The sequence below is a fragment of the Mustela putorius genome, unplaced genomic scaffold (genome assembly GCF_011764305.1).
Source record: "Mustela putorius furo isolate JIRA1106 unplaced genomic scaffold, ASM1176430v1.1 tig00000450_pilon_pilon_pilon, whole genome shotgun sequence".
NCBI lineage: Eukaryota > Metazoa > Chordata > Mammalia > Carnivora > Mustelidae > Mustela > Mustela putorius.
Window position 1 is genome coordinate 24554568 of NW_025421385.1, and position 13047 is coordinate 24567614.

Below are 13047 nucleotides of genomic sequence, written 5' to 3' on the forward strand. Positions count from 1 at the left end.
AACGTAAATGTTTATGTTCCTCCCAAATCCATATGTTGAAGACCTACCCCCCCAGGTAATGGTATTTGAAGATGGGGCCTTTGGGAGATAATGAGGCTTAGATGAGGTCGTAAGGGTGGGGCCCTCCTGACAGGATCAGTGCTTTTTTAAAAGATTTATTTATTTGAGGGGTGCCTGGGTGGCTCAGTGGGTTAAGCCTCTGCCTTCAGCTCAGGTCATGACCTCAGGGTTGTGGGATCAAGCCCAGCAACGGGCCACTTTGCTCAGCAGGGAGCCTGCTTCCCCCTCTCTCTCTGCCTGTCTCTCTGCCTCCTTGTGATCTCTCTCATTGCCAGAAAAAAAAAAAAAAAAAAAAAGGGATTTATTTACTTGAGATAGAGGGAGAGCAGGCCTGAACAGGGGGGAGGAGCAGAGGGGGAAAGAGAATCCCAGGCAGACTCCCTGCGGAGCGTGGAGCCCAACACGGGGCTCAATCTCACAAGCCTGAGATCATGACCTGAGCTGAAACCAAGAGTTCAGACACCCAACCCTCGGAGCCACCCAGGCGCCCCAAGATCAGTGAGAAGAAATACCCAGGGAGTTTGCTCTTTTCCTATCCACCGTGGGAGGACACAGCGGGAAAGTAGCTGCCTGCAAACCAGGAAGAGGGCTCTCACCAGAACCGGGCCATGCTGGTGCTCTGATCTCAGACTTCCAGCCTCCAGAAATGTGAGAAGATCCATTTCTGGATCCCTAGTGTAGGGTATTTTTGTTACGGTGGCCGGAGCACACTAAGACAACAACGGAAAGAACTTCATGAGGCTCTATACCCGGGAGGGGGGTGCCGTCCTGGCACGTGGCGCGGATCCAACCTTGATTAGCTGCTTGCTTTTGGGCTTGTCCCTTCTAACGGCATGGGGGTTCCAGGGACGTTTCCAGACACCATTCATGCAGACTAGGACCCATCCTGTTCCTCATGTTCGACCCTTTGTTTCTTCATCTATAAAAAAAAAAAAAAAGGATAAGGAATGGAACATGATATCTAACAGCGACTCATTTATCTTTGCAGCAGATACTCGGTGAGAATCCACCATGTCTGAGGCAGGAGCCCGGTGTTTGGAGATGGAGCGCTGGGACATGGTCTTGCCTCCCGGAGTTCACAGAAAGGTTCTTACAGCTTCCCGGGGACAGAGTCTCTGTATTAGGCACCTCAGGCTGCCGTAGCAAAATATCACAGACTCAGGGGCTCAAACCACAGATCTTTATTTCTCATAATTCTGGATGCCAGAAGTCCAAGGTCAGGGTACCAGCATGCTTGGTTTCTCCTGAGGCCCCTTCTCCCTGGCTTGCAGATGGCCACCTTCTCTTCACGTCCCCTGATGGCTCTCATGTCCCCATTTCTTTGTGCGCATCGCTGGTGACTCTCCCTCTGCTTTTAAGATACTTGAGAGACTCTTAATCTTAGGAAACAACCTGAGGGTTGCTGGAGGGGAGGGTAGACGGATGGGGTAACTGGGTGATGGACACTAAGGAGGGCACGTGACGTTAAGAGCGCTGGGTGTTGTGAAAGACTGATGAGTCACTCACCTCTGCCTCCGAAACCAATAATATATTATCTGTTACTTAATTGAATTTATTTTTCAAAAGATTTTATTTATTAATTTGACAGACAGAGATCAATCACAAGTAGGCAAAGAGGCAGACAAAGAGAGAGAGAGGAGAAAGCAGGCTCCCCATGGAGCAGAGAGCCCGATGCAGGGCTCGATCCCAGGACCCTGGGATCATGACTGACTTGAAGGGCAGAGGCTTTAACCCACTGAGTCACCCAGGCGACTCATGTTCTTAGTAGAAATTTTTAAAATTTAATTGAATTTAAATTTAAAAAAAAAAAAGAATACCAGTCATTGGACTGAGGCACACCGTATGATCTCATTTAACATTAATTACCTCTGTAATTAAGAGAGTTTAATAATTTAGAGAGTTTATCTCTAAATACAGTCCTCCCAGCACCCGGGAGGCTCAGTCGGTTAAGCATCAGCCTTCAGCTCAGATCATGATCCCAGAGTCCTGGGATCCAGCCTGCGTCTCCTTCTGCCCCTCCCCCAGCTTGTGTGAGTACGCACTCTCTCTCCATCTCTCTCAAAAAATAAATAAATACAATTTTTTAAAAGTTATTAAAAAATATAGTCCATTTTCTGAGATATATTAGGGGTTAGGACTTCAATACATGCATTTAGGGGGAGGTCAGAGTTGAGTTCCTAACAGCCTCTATGACCAGGAAAGAAAAGATGCCTCAGAAGTAGAGCAGGGGCCTGTGGCCCAGACCTGGACTCCCCGAGGCCTCTCCAGGAGGAGAGCTAAGTTGCTCACCGAAGGATGCGGCTGGCGGCAGGGGCTGCTCTTCTGAAGAAACACTCTGCGAAGCACAGACCTTGTGTATTTCACTTTTTTGTGGCCTCTTGACTTTCCTTCTTTTTTTTTCTTTTTTTTTTTACTCTGGCCTTTGGTAGGAATAACAAAGAGGAACCCAAAAACATCATTCCAGAAGCCAATGTGCCTTGGGCAAGCCACCTTTCCTTTCTACCTCAGCTTCCTTCTTGGTATAATCAAGTAGTTAGCATTTATTATTTCTCAGACCTTAATGTGCCATGATTCTCGGGAAATCCTTAGGTACAGTCACGGTTACTTCTCTAAAATACTGACAATTCATGGGACACCTGGGTGGCTCAGTGGGTTAAGTTGCCTGCCTCCTGCTCGGGTCATGATTCCAGGGGCCTGGAATAAGTCCCACATCCGGCTCCTTTGCTCAGTGGGGAACCTGCTTCTCCCTCTGCTGTCGCTCCCTCTGCTTGTGCTCTCTCTGATTAAATACATACGTACCTAAGATACTGACAGTTCAGAAGCTTGGGGAAGGGGAGACCCAAATTCTGCAGCCAAATGCCGTTTTTACTTTTGGAGCCGTATTAAGATCTTGCCCTGTTTTCTACTAAGAACATGGAGATAAAGGGGAGCCTGGTGACAGGAGAAAATCCAGACTCTCCCACCAGCTCTGCGTGACTTAGCTACTCTCGGGAGACTTTCCCTCTGCAGGTCCTGGTGACGACTCAGGCCTTCATCTGTGGGAAGGGAGTACAAAGCTGCAAAAGCAGTGGATGCCCATTGTGAGAAAAAAATGAAACCCAACAGGACACAAAGGTATTATGTGAACAAGTCAACATCTCCCTTTCCTCCCTGCCATCCTGTAACATTGGTCCCCCCATTTCCCCCGTCTTCTCACACAGAAATAACATGTGCATTTTTTTTTTTTTTTTTACAAAAACAGGATTACACATGACACACAGAAGTGCGAGGGCACCTGGCTCCAGGAATCCCCAACAGACCAGGCTCAGCCCGTCGCCACTGATAAAATCCAAAGGCAGAGAAACAAGTGGTGGAACAAGGAAGGAATTAAAAAAAACCATTTTTTAAAAATCATCTATATACCCGGACCTGGGGCTCAAACTCATAACCCAAGATCCAGTGTTGCATTCTCTTCCAACTGAGCCAGAAAGGCACCCTGCACAAAAAAGGAATTTCAAAGAGGCCAATAGCAGAAAACAAGGGTGTGTTTCCTCTCGGGAACTATGGCCAGAAAAGTGGAACGACTTCCAGGTTTATATAAGGAAAAATGTGGTGCAAAGGTGGGCGGGTACCTACAGGTAGGCTGAGAAGGTCAAAAGGATCATTGTCCTGGAGTCAGTCCTGGGTGGGGTCTTACGTCTTACGGGCTCAGCCCGGTCCTTATGGCTTCGGGGGTAGTTTTGGTTCGCTTCTAGGGATGGTCTTGCCCTCCAGGTCTTCTGACTGAGCCTAGAGACAAACTGGAAAGAACCCAACTAGAAAGTTGAGGTCAAAACCGAGGCAGCCCAAGTCTTCTTTCAAATAGATCTGTGACTGTCTTTTACTCAGTAAGGTGGTCTAGACTTTCTTCTGTCTGTGTAGAAAAAGTACTTCTCTTTCTAAAGCCTGTGTAGTATGCCTGGCATGTGTCATTTATTGAGCAGGTTTTCAAATCACCTCCCATTTTTTTTTGCTAACATGAACGATCCTGCAGTAAACAGACTTGCAGATGTAGCTTTGGTTGAGTATCTCCCCGGGAAGGAATCTTAGAAATAGAATCACTGGTCCTCGAGTTCATTTCTATGAGGTGTTTCATTGTATAGAAAGATTTTTAGGCAGGTCAACTAAGACCAAAAAAGATGTATCTGTGTATGTATATAATTTCATTTAAAGGCTCTTTTGATCCACAGCCTGAAATCATTTCTTAAAAACTGGCCGGTTACTAGGAGAGTATGTCTTCTTTTTCTTCTTTTTTTAATGGGCACCGATGGGCTGGGAAAGCGGCCTCCCTTTACTCCCTGCTCCCTGCCAGTCACAGCTGTGTGATCAGTGTGGGGACTCCTCTGACTGCAGGCCCTTGGGCGCCCCTCTGGGCTCGGGGGCGCTGGGCCTGCGATGCCTCCAGCCAGCTCTCTGGGCTTGGGATGAGCTATAGTTCAGATTGGCATTTGTTTTCTCAAGGGCTTGAAATTGAGAGAGGGATTGCAGTGATTTTCACTCTTCCTAACATTTCTTTTTGCAAAATCCTATTGTGCAAGCCAGATATTCAGCTAAAATCAGATCTTAATGGCTGTGTTGGGTACTTAAAATCGCAAGCTCCTATAAATTATTAAATAGTCCTTCCACGCAGAAGAACTGCCCAGCACAAATTCTCTGCAGCATTTTCATTCAGAACTTAATCTTTTCCCCCATGTTGGGTCGTTTACCTCCTCTGGATTCCACTAAAGGTAGGTCTCCCCGCCCCCACGCCCCAGCACACAAGGGGTTAAACTGAACTCCCGGAGCCTAATTTCCCAAACAAAAGCCAGTTTTGCAAGTTAGTTTTCAAGGTGTGTCTTTCCATAAGTTCTATTTAATGAAGTTAATACGTGTTCCCACTTCCTTTTTTTCCTTCTTACTTTTCTGTTGTCAGTATTCATGGAATCTGGATCTGTCAGCTACTTCTGTTTGAAGTGGAAGAATTGGCAAAATTATACATCCAGCAGGCAAGAAATAAAGTGGAAATGTCTCACAAGTAACAGTGAAATCTGTTGCGTTGTTTTAAGACTTAACCACTGAGGGGGGAAAAAAAGCCCTACTAAATATTGTCTTGGCAACTATAAATATATTTTAGCGATGATAAAAACCTTTAGAATAGCAGTTACAAGATAACTGAAACCTAATGCCTGTCTGTCTGCCACTCTGAATTATATATATTTACATTATGTATATATCCCATTCTTTATTAAAGGCTGTGCAATTCTCCTTTTGAGTTGGTCTAGTGTTTTGTGTGAATCCTTTGTATGGTCAGGGAGCCCATCTACCTGCTGCTTCTGACTCAGGTAAGATTGGAAATGAGCTCCTTAGATCAATTGCAACAACTCTAATTTGAAAACTTGAAAATTTGCATTTCTAATTTCTAATGCAAAGAAAACTTGCATTTCTAATTAAGGAATTGCCAATCATGCAGATATCTAAAACTCAGGGATTTATTAATTATTTTATTTTTAAGGTCTTTACACACATCCCCATGAACCAGGACCCGGCGTCACTCCTACTGACTTTGGGTTGTGTTGGGCAGGAATTGTTTTTTATACGTCATTCCTCTCCCCATCTTACTCCATGTTTATTCATCTTTTTTTCAGAAGGCATTACTTTTATTTGCATGCACTTTCAGATCTATTTTTTTTTTCAGACCTTTTATTTTTTTAAGCCTCCAAAATACAAGTTAAACTATTCCAATGCAGCTTTGGCTGTTGTCTTCAACTTCATATACTATTTTCCCTTATGAAACAAAACAAAAAGAGCATACAAAACCATTTGAAGGTAGGTCATTTCCTAGATAGCAATGATTTCCTTTTTTGTTAATAACTTATTTGGAATGAACAGCTTTGTTAAGTAGATTGATCCTGTTATGCAAATTAAGATGTGTAATTTATAATATTCAAGGTCACTCTCATTTCTCTAAGATGTTTTAAAAAGTCAGCGGTCAGGTAAGCATGCTGTTCGCCTGAGATGCTATTCATTAACAAAACTACTATATTTGACAAAATTCTTGGTTTCAAACACAAGGAAATGTTGGTTTCTATTTTTATTTGAATTGTTTTATTAAATTCCTCTCTAAACACCTCAGTTGTTACAGTAGAGGGCCGGCTAAAGCTATAGATCGTCACAACACCTATCTCATCTAATCCCCTTTGTAACAACGTAACAAGGTCATTTTACATTTTTAAACCACTTCTGTAAAGCGGTTTAAAAATGCAAAGTGAGCTTAAATGCTACTCTTAACTCTTCCTAACTCTTCTACTGGGAAATCCTAGAAAACTGAACTAATGAAATGCAATTTATACTCTTTAAATTCTAATTATAACTGTCACATTAAATTGAAGGTGAGACTAAAACTGCTGTATCTGTTAAGTGAGTCAAGCGATATACCGTATTATACATGTTATTTAATGTGTGAGTGTAAAAGTCAAGTTCCCGGCAGAAACCGAAGCGCCTCCATTCCGTCTTCTGGGAATGTATAAATTAACCATTCTCCCCCAAGCGGTCCTCCTGCCTTCCTCCCTCCGCCCTATTTTAAATGTAGATAGGGCGTCTCAAGTCTTTTGAATTTGAAGGGCTGCTATCTCGGCCCCATTCTTTTCATCATCCTGTTTTGAATGACACTGAGCACGTATAGATTCTTTTATAAAAGCACCCCCTGGATGCAGAGCTCGGTTCTCCCCGAGGCTTGCTAATTTTGCATAGCAATTAGTACTGACTTCTCAAAATGGGCTATCCAAATACAGCCTCCAGAATGTTCCACGTAGTTCCTCAAAGGTCTTAGATAACCGTGCGCCTTTTGATTTCAAACCCGAAGGGAAAGAACTTGCATAATTACGAAATTCCCAACTGGAGGGGTCCGGAGGATACGGTAATCCAGACCTATACGTTAATTCAAACCCTCCCCGCAACTGGGCAGCAAGGAGCCAGCATATGCCTTCTTTTAAAATCTATTCTACCTATTCACTGACCGCGCAGGGCTGGGCCACATGGCTCGCTCCTGCAGCCAGTCAGCTGTGAGCAGCAGATGGGATCATTTGCATTTTTCTTTTTATATTTACTCCGACCGGCAAATTAAAGGATTTTTTTTTTTTAAATCTACATTCTCATTGTTTGCCTAAAATGTAAACGTGGTTTAACTGTTGGATTGGGCTTCCCTGACCTTCACCCGCCACACCCCTTCAAGTCATTGAGACTTAATACCCGAGGGGTAGGTTTTGTATTTATCAACTTGGAATCTACAGTCCGGGAGTTAGGAGTAGAAAGAATCAACCTTTATTGAACTGGTGACTCGTGTTTTTCTATTTTAAGCGCTCGGCGCAGATACCCCGTGGGTTTGTCGGTGGCATGTGGGTCTGCTAGCGCGCGCACTTCTGAATGTCTTGCTCTGTAGCCTCAAACCCCAAAACTTCGGGTTCCAAGTAAAAGGGTGACTTTCCGCTCCGGCTCACAACAGAGGGCGGCCACCCTGCCGGGGGAGTGGCCAGAGCCTGCGTTTCCCAGCGCCGGGGTCGCTCTCCCGCGCCCCGCCGGACTCCATGCCGGCTTCGCGGGGGCCCCGGGAGCCACCCGGGTCCCGGCGCCCCGAGGTCTTTGTGCGGATGGCGGCGCGGGAACACCCCGCCCGGGGTGGAGGGGTGCGGGGCCACGACCGGGATGCCAAAAACTGGGGAGAGACGCGGGCGCGAGGGGAGGAGACGACCCGCAACAGTCGTCGTCCCGCGGAGGAAAAAAAAAAAAAAAAAAGTGGAAAAAGAGGCTTTTCAGGTCAAACTCCTCGAGGCTGAGCAACCACGTTTCAGAGCGATGACTCGCGGGGGGAGAGCACACGGCGTGCAGGGGACATTGTTAGGCAGCGCTGCCCGGGCGCGCCGTGGGTTGCGCGGCCGCCGCCCCCCGCCGGGAGCCGCCGGCGCGGGCCCACGTGGAGCGGCGCGGCGCTGGACGAGCGCGCAGGGCCGCCCGGGTCCCCGGAGTGCGCGCCCCAGCTCCCCGCCGCGGCCGTTCACGCCCGAGCGCCGCCGCCGGTCCCGCGTGTGCCCCGCTGAGGGGGAGGGGCGGGCCAGGGGTGGGGGCGGAGGGGTTGTGGTTCCACTGCAGCGGGGGCTCCTGTGTCCTTGTGCGGAAATGACACACGGAGTCCCGTCACGTCACGCGAGAGCGCAGCGCACGGACACACACAAAGAGAGGGGAAAATACACGGCGCCCTCCCGCCGCCCCCAGCAACTCCCCGGGCCGCCCCGGCCAGGCCCTCCGCGCGCGGCCCCCACTCCCCGGCCCCGCGCTCCCCCACCCCCCCACGTGGCGCCCAAACTCGGCGCGGGCCCGCTCTGCAAAGTACACAACTCGCGTCCCAGGTAAGTGCGGGGCGGATCAAGCCGGCCGCGCGGTGGCGGCTCCGGGGCAAGACGGACGGGCGAGTGGCTGCAACATCCATGCCGGGGTGGGGGCGGGAGCAGGGGAGGGGACGCGAAGGGGGGCTGCCCTGAGCGCGCCCGCCGGGAGGAGCGCCCACCCCCGCGCAGGGCCGAGCCGCCCGAGCTGGCGCCCAGTGCCCACGGGCTCGCCGCGCCCATTGTGCCGCGCGCCCCTTTGTGCCCGCTCGGAACGCGGCGGCTCCATGGCGTTCCGGGGAGCACGCGCGCCGCGCGGGGGCGGGGGGGGAGCGCGGAGTGGAACGGTCCGCGCCGCCGCCGCCCGCCCGCCCCACTCGCGCCGTGCGCGGGCCCCGCACCCCCGCCTGGCGCTGCGATGGAGCGGCCGGGGCCGCCGGAAGGCTCTGCGGAGCCCGCGGTGGGCTCGGCGCTCGCGCTCGGCCGGGCTGCGGCGGGGCACGGCTCGGCGTGTACAAGGGGGTGTCAGAGCAGGAGCAGGGGGCGGGGACTGGAGGGAGATGCCGAGCGGGGAGCTGGAGGCCGGAGGAGCCCCCGTTCGGAGGGACGCTGCCTCCGGAGTCTGCAAATGGAGCTAGGCAGGCCGGCGGCGGCGGCGGCCGCCGCCGGAGCGGATAGGGAAGGGCCCCGCCGCCAGGGGGCGCAGCGCTCCCTCCCCCGCTGTCCACGGCGCGGTTCACGGTTCCCGCTGCCCAGGAGCTGGAGGCGGGCCCGGCGCCCTGGGTGTGCACCCGGCCTGGCGCGGGGCCTTCTCGGCCGGCAGCAAAGCTGCAGCCCAGGGCGCTCGGCGCTCCTCGTGACCGTCCGCCCCCTTTCCGTCTTTATTGTAAACGCGAGTTCCCACGCAGACTTTGCCCTCGCCTTATCGGTGAGCTGTGGGGCAACGCTGGTGAGGGCCTTGTGTGTCGCGGCTTAGTTTTTTACAAGGTGTTTTTACGGGGGTGAGAGAGTTTGATTGCTCAGGTGGCCCGGCTGGAAGAATTGTACACGCAGAGGCTAACCAGACGAGGGGGCACGGAATAGAGCTAATAAGCACCTCGCAGTTGGTAATGTTCAACTTCTTAAAGTGACTTTTGACTGTTCACCGTGCCAGAAAGCTGTGGCTGCAGGAAACTGAGGCAAGGAAGTGAGCTCTCTGGCTTGCTGGGTATGTGAGAGAGGGATGGAGGAGATTCTTCTGTTAATCCGTACCCCAGCCCCCTTGGTTTTTGTTCTGTTTTGTTTAATCATCCGTCCCTAGTTCATGGTTTCATATCACCATACAGGACATTGTACAGAAAAGTTTTATGCCCTTCCCTTCCCCCACCGCGCACACAGCAGTAGTTCCAGCAAAGAACAGAGACCAGTTAGGACCTAAGAGACAAGATCTTCATCCCAGTAACCTATTAGAGGGTACTGTGTTGCCCACACTTAACTAGTACTGCCCCTTTTGGTGGTGCCCTTCTAGGTTCCAGAACATCCTTTACATGAGCAGAGGAACTGCAGAATGTTTAATAATTAGGAAGAGAAAAATTAGAATCAACCCTGACAGATTTGGTGAGGTGGAAATTTAGTCTCCTGCAGAATGTCCCACCTGCCACTTTTTCAAGCTAAAAAGCCCCTGAAGCAATGAGGAAGGAAACAAGAAGCTTTTATGAATTGAATTGACACCGTGATGAAAAATCTGGGGATGTGTCTTTTAAATACCGCAAAATTGTATAATGTAGAAACACATGAAGGTTGCTAGCCAAGCAGCAAAAATAACTTGGTGTTCGTGGATGGGAGGTGGGATGTAGCCTTTTTTTCCTGGCACCTGGTTGAGATGAAAGGTGGTGAATTATGGGGGCCTCCCTTATTATTCATTGTGCCCCTTACTGGCTAATGTAAGTTTGGGGGAATTATTTGCAGAATTAGTCTTCTGGCTGACGGAACTTTTCTGCCTCCTCCCCCTCGGTGGTTACAGGGGTGTATATGCATGTTCTTTTTCATGGAACTGTGTACCTTTCCCCCCCCAGAGAGTGAATCTTACCATGTGATTTTTTTTTTTTTAATAAAATATAAAGTCACAACACATGTGCCCTCCAAATGGGGTATTTTATTAAGTGCTTTGTGAGCATCGTTCGCTCTTGCTCTTTCTTTCCCCCTCCAGATTGAACAGTTGTTCTTGTCCCTTCTTATGCTCTGGTATTTCTTGCAACATTATTTCAGCTCCGGGTCTTGGGGCTTCTGGAACAAGCCACCACACATGACCCCCACATGTCATGCTAAGAGTGCTGCTTGCTTGGCCTCAGGCCTCCTGGGTGTCAAACAGGAGAGGCGCTGTTTCGCTGGTAGCTGTACTTAATGCCTGGCATGTTAGTCACTGAATGATCAGATCTGTTACAAACCAGCCGGGTTTTTCTCAGCAGCTCACCTGGTAGGGTGACCACCCCTCCTATTCAATCCAACTTGAAACATCTTATTTAAAATAAACCCTCTCAGTTCTTTGTTCTCTACCAATGGCCCTGCTCTTCCCTCTCCTGTTAGGTTTTCAGTGGCCAGTGAAACACAGTTGCATCAGTGTCCGTAATTGCATTGATTGCTCAATTTGAATAAATTACTCATTGGCCTTTTTTTTCTCTCCAAGTTTTTATTATATAAGTAATCTCCACACCCTGCGTGGAGCTCAAGCTCACAACTCTGAGATCGAGAGTCGCATGCTCTTCCAACAACAGCCTGTCAGGGGGCCCCGGTCTGCCCTGGGTGTTGGGGAATGTTGGTTTGAGCACGGAGCTAGTAGTGATGGGAAGGATGGAGGCATGGGGGTGGGTGGGGGGTGCTTACAGCCGACTGTGCCCCAACTCTAATTAGCTCATGTGGTCACAAGACGACGTACTCTGAAAAAGTGGGAAGTAAAGAACAGAGGAAACTCAGCTTGTACCTCCTAGGAAAATTAGTCACCACTGTACAGTCAGGCAGTCACATGGGTGACTGCTAGGGTGTGCTGGCCTTTTTTCCTCCTTGAGCCCCAGCATCTGGGTGCCGAGATTAAAGTTACAAGTCCGGCAACTTTCCCCATTGATGTTTTTGGAAGGTAGCCCCTCTTGGCCTCAGGAAGGCTTTGAGAGTGTGGCTTAGCCGAGGAGGAGGACATCGTGCTTCCTCAGGTTCAGACAAGACAGTCTGAAGGGTAAGACAGCAGCTTGCGGGCGGGCCAGCCTGCCGGGCGGAGGTCGCGCTTCTTGGCCTCGCTGGAAGATGCGGTTGTCCTCCGACTGAGTAAGGAAGGCAGCAGCAATTACAGCTTTCGAAAACTCGGGGGAAAATTGCCCTGGTTTTTTGTGAGGACTGGTATTTTTCAAACTGCATTTGCAGATGTGTCTAAAAATAAAAACAAATTGCAAACATGTCCTACAAGTCCCAGGGGTGGGATGCCAGTGCCAAGAGGGCCGGGTTCCGAGAGCCGCGGGACTCCCAGCTGATCCTGTAAACGCAGAGCCCCGCGCCCCGCAAGAGCAGATGGCATGGGAACATTCTTTCTGTCCTTAGGGAGAGCATTTTATTTGATTTCACCCCCTTCCAGTTTGTTTCGTTTCTTTCGTTGACAAGAAAAGTCACTAAGCTGTCAAACGCTTTGGCATATTACTTAATTTTGTAGTTTTAAGAACTATCCAGTATTACGGTGACTTTGAAAATCTTTATTTATTTTAAAGATTTTATTTATTTGACAGGCGGGTGGGGGGTGGGGGGGGGAAGCAGGCTCCCCGCTGAGCAGAGAACCCAATGCGGGGCTTAATCCCAGGACCCTGAGATCATGACCTGAGCCGAAGGCAGAGATTTAACCCACTGAGCCACCCAGGCGCCCCGAAAATCTTATTTAAAAAAGCCTTAAAATGGATAACATTTACTAGGTGCTATGTGCCAGTCACTTTGTCCTTTATAATTTTCACAAAAATTCCTTAGGTAGGGTAGTGTGTTCGACTCCATTTTACAGAAGAAAGAACCGAGGGTGGGGAAGCCACTTGCCCCGGGTTAATAAACTGAACAGTAGGGGGACCAGGGTTTTAACCCAATTCTTTCTGACCCTGAAGTTCGGTAGGTTTTTCTCGATTTTCTTCAAGATCAGCTGCACTCGTCATTGCTCTGGTGGTCCGTGGTCCAGAGCCCGGATCCCGGGCTGTCCAAGGGGCCCATGGACCAGGTGACTTCTGCACCAGAGCCCACCTACAAATGGGCGCTCGGCGGGAAGGGAGGAAGCAGCGTGGCGCACTCATGCCCCACTCCTCAGGCTCTTCTGGAAGTCTGGAGTGAGGCCCCCGAGCCTACCTGGGACCCTGCTCTCTGTGATAACCCCACACCCCAAGTGAGGCACAGACTGCGCTGCCCTCCCTGGTTCTCTGCCTGCAAAGTCAGAGGGCTCTTGCGAGTGGGTTCACCTGGGGAACGGACTGCCAGCTGGCCTTCCAGAATGTGAGCTGCTGCCCTCCTTTTCTCTGCTTAATTTTTAAAATCGATATGACAGAGAACTATCACAAAGTCTGATGAGTTGTGGCAGTTGTGAAAAGGATGAGGTGAGTTTTTGTTAGGTCTTTAC

The 13047-nt window shown here is 49.7% G+C and overlaps 1 protein-coding gene and 1 long non-coding RNA gene across 3 annotated transcripts in view; both read left to right on the forward strand.

Annotated features, from left to right (window-relative positions):
• Positions 1–1754: 1754 nt before the first annotated feature.
• Positions 1755–5104, forward strand: LOC123392127. 2 transcript variants are annotated; one of them, XR_006606835.1, is made up of 3 exons: positions 1755–3174; positions 3302–3677; positions 4991–5104. It is a non-coding gene; the product is annotated as an uncharacterized LOC123392127 (long non-coding RNA). The 2 variants fall into 2 exon arrangements; XR_006606834.1 differs by having other exon boundaries at positions 3302–5104.
• Positions 5105–8028: 2924 nt separating this feature from the next.
• The window catches only part of BEND3 (BEN domain containing 3), a 33776-nt gene continuing 28757 nt past the window's right edge, over positions 8029–13047 (forward strand). Inside the window, exon 1 of the mRNA XM_045080250.1 lies at positions 8029–8459. The gene's annotated coding sequence lies outside the window, so the exon portion shown is untranslated. The remainder of the gene's footprint in view (positions 8460–13047) is intronic.